Here is a 3,693-nt window from a genome sequence, read left to right on the forward strand (position 1 = left end):
CTCAGGAGTTTTTAGCCTAACCTGATGGGCTGTCAGGCCCTTCACGGGCCTGTTTGAAAACTGACATGAAGTTTCATTGGCAAGCAGCTGGCTCAGTTGCTGTGCAGAGGAGACTTGGGTGAGAGGTCAAGAGTTAGAGCCCCATGGAAGGCAGGAACACAGGTTAGAACAGAGCTGAAAAGAGCTCCCAAGATCAAAGGGACCCATGTAGCCCCACGGTCCACTAAAATGGGTCTCCGCTCCCGCAAGCAGGTCAGTCCAATTAAATGACAGCACCGCCTTTATTTGATGTTGGGCATTGACCTGTTCATGTCTACACTGTAGATCAGACATTACTTCTTATTTACATAGAGGCACTGCTGCCTGCCAACAGCTGCAAGCGCTTGCCAGTTGTCTGCTCAGTGTAGGCAGGACAGAGTTTGGGAGTTCAGGGGCAGCACCGCCTGACGGCAGGGAATGTTGTCCCTACCATTTGGAAAGACTCAGTTCTGCTTTTTCTAGAGGGAAAGTTCTCAAACTTGAGCAAAGGGTCTACATGGCTGAATGAGTCTGTGGTATTTGGGTGGACTGTCTCTGAGTTGTTGGTGACATCTAAGTGGTGTTCCATGAAGGACCTCAAGTTTGCAATCTGCTTCGCAGTGATGTGGGCCCTGACAAGCCTATAGTGCTCGTGGGTCAGTGACAGGCGCAGAGATGAACCACTTCCGAGTACTAGGCATGAACAGCTATTTCTAGAGCCTGTCAACTGTGATTGGTTAGCAAACGACCTTAGATTGGACAGTGGGCACTCATACCACCAAGGTCTCTGTGGAAGAGACACATAGAAGCAGAGGAGGAGAGTGCAGACTTGTCAGCAGGCCGGCCACTCATGCTGCTTCAGCATTCGGCGCTCTGACTTCTGGGAATACTCAGGAGCATGGCGTGCCATGCTTCTTATTTAGCAGTGCAGTGTGCCAGGTAGGCTGGCCACCAGGTCATGTGTGCATTTTCTCCTACAGGGACGGTTGCTAGGAAGGTCCCACATAGCCAAATCCACACCATCTTGATTGTTGGTTCTTAATATAATTCTTTATACAGAAATTAAAGAGATCAGGGTGATTTTCAAACAAAGTCAGAATGGTCCCTGAGAGACACAGCTTGAGATTTGATGCCTCTGTGACCTTTGTTATTAGCTATTTGGACTTCACTCATCTCTGTTTCCCATGCTCCTCTGTTGGCCTCTAAGAACAAAACCAGGCAAAATACACGGGCAATCAATGGCTGTCCTACTTTGCTGTAACTGTGATAAAGACTATACCCAAAAGCAGCTTGGGGGCGGGGGGGAGAAACGTTTGTTTGGGTTTTACATCCCTATTATAATCCAACATTGATGGAAGCAGGAATTCAAGAAGGGCAGGAATCTGGAAAGACAAGAACTGTGGCGGAATACTGTTTGCTAACTTACTTCCCATTGCTCAATCAGCTTGATGTCATCATTGCTGTCACCGTCATCATCATCATCATTTAAATACAACTGTGGTGATTTAACTGAAAATGGCCCCTATTTGAATACTTGTTCCAAAGTAGGTAGAAATGTTTGAGAAGGATTAGGAGGTGTGTCATTGGGAGTGGGCTTTGAGGTTTCAAAAGCCCATGCTATTCCCAGTTAGTGTTGCCTCTCCCTCTCTCTCTCAGCTTGACTGTCAGGTTGTAAGCTCTTAGCTACTGCTTTTAGCACCACACTTGACTGCCTGCTGTCATGCTCTTTGACGTGCTGTTTATGAACTAACCCTCTGAAACTGTAAGCAAGCCCCCAATAAACTCTTTCTTTACAAGTTGCTTTGGTTATGGTGTCTCTTCACGGCAACAGAAAAGACAACAACCTGGGAGGTCACTTGCTCAGGGATGGTACCGCCCACAGTGGAACAGGCCCTCCCACAACAACCACCAATCAATGAAATGCCTCGCAGATTTGCCTATAGGCCAATCTGATGGAGTTGTTTCTCTCTTGCCAGATGTGAAATTGACAAAAAAAAAAAAAAAAAAAAAAGACTAACCAGTTTGTTTCAGAGTGACAGCTGTAGAAACAGATGTCAAAAAAAAAAAAAAATTTCAAGGTCAGGGAAGGGACTTCCTTCAGCTATACTGTGATGAAATTCTTGGTCCAAGTTTTATGGTGTAATAACTACTGGAGTCTGTGAGAAGACTCTAGAAAGTTTTAGTTTGAGGTGATCTACAGGGATTACCTTGTAACTGAGGCTAGTCTCAAATTTGCAGCAATCTCCTGCCTGAGCTGGGAGGACAATCACGTAGTACCACTCTTGGCTTCCAAAACCTACTTCAAAAAGTGATGTTCTGTTGGGAGTGGTGGTATATGCATATAACCCCAGTACTTGGGAGGTGAAGGCAAAAAAGGTAAGCAAACAACAAAACCCCCAAAGATCATTGTTTCTATGGGAAAAGTCTAGATTTGGAAGGGAGTTGAGATCAGGTTTCTCCATGTAGCCCCGGCTATCTGGTCAACCTGAAACTTACTCTGCAGACCAAGAAGGCCTCGAACTCACAGGGGTCCACCTGCCTTTGCCTCCTGGGTGCTGGGATTAAAGGCGTGCAACACTACTGCCTGACTAGATTTAAGAGACAAAGTTCATGCTGATGGCCATTATAGTGTTTGCTTTCCCCAGAGTTCTTTTTGTTTCCTTGTCCAAGGATTAAGATAAGCAAAGGGGATGGAGGTTTAATGACCAGATATTTTGCCTTGCTAAATTTTGGATATACTGAGCATGGAGGTCAGAACTGGAAACGGGAAGTGCCAGCTGCAGTGGGCTTTTTGTTAGTTTGTCATTTATTTATTTATTTATTTATTTACTTATATACTCCAGGTTTTATCCCCCCGCCCCCCAACTGTTCCACATCCTATACCTCCTCCCTACCTCCCTGTCTCCACGAGGCTGTACCTCCCACTCAACCAGACCTCCAAACACCCTGGGGCCTCCAGTCTCTTGAGGGTTAGGTGCATCTTCTCTGACTGAGTCCAGACCCGACAGACCTCTGCTGTATATGTGTAGGGGGCCTCATATCAGCTGGTGTATGCTGCCTGTTTGGTGGTCCAGTGTTTGAGAGATCTCAGGGGTCCAGGTTAATTGAGACTGCCGGTCCTCTTACAGGGTCACCCTCCTCCTCAGCTTCTTTGAGCTTTCCCCTAATTCAACCACAGGGGTCAGCAGCTTCTGTCCATTGGTTGGGTGCAAATCTCTGCATCTGACTCTTTCAGCTGCTTGTTGTATCTTCTGGAGTGAGGCCATGAAAGGTCCCTTTTTGTAAGTGCTCCATAGCTTCAGTAATAGTGTCAGGCCTTGGGACAGCCCCTTCAGCTTCAGTGTTTTAAAAGTGGTCAATACATCAGAAAGGCTTCCACAGCTGTTGCTGAAAGAGCTAAGATCGGGAATCTATTGGCTCTAAGTTCGTACACTGTTTTGTCCTTGGAGAAAGGATGAACAACTTGTCTTGAGGCACTCAGGGGGTATGAATTCCCTGAGCTATTTTGCACCCTAATGAAGAGCTAAGCACACCCACTGCCTCAGTCAGCCAGTGCCATCGGTAGTCAACGATTACAGAGTACAAAAGGTATTTTTTATACGGTTCCGGTGGTTGGGCAGGGTAAGTGTGAATTCATCACTTGTGCTAGAACTTCGAAAAAAAATATCACAAAGG

This window comes from Mus musculus, chromosome 5 (genome assembly GCF_000001635.26).
Source record: "Mus musculus strain C57BL/6J chromosome 5, GRCm38.p6 C57BL/6J".
Lineage (NCBI taxonomy): Eukaryota > Metazoa > Chordata > Mammalia > Rodentia > Muridae > Mus > Mus musculus.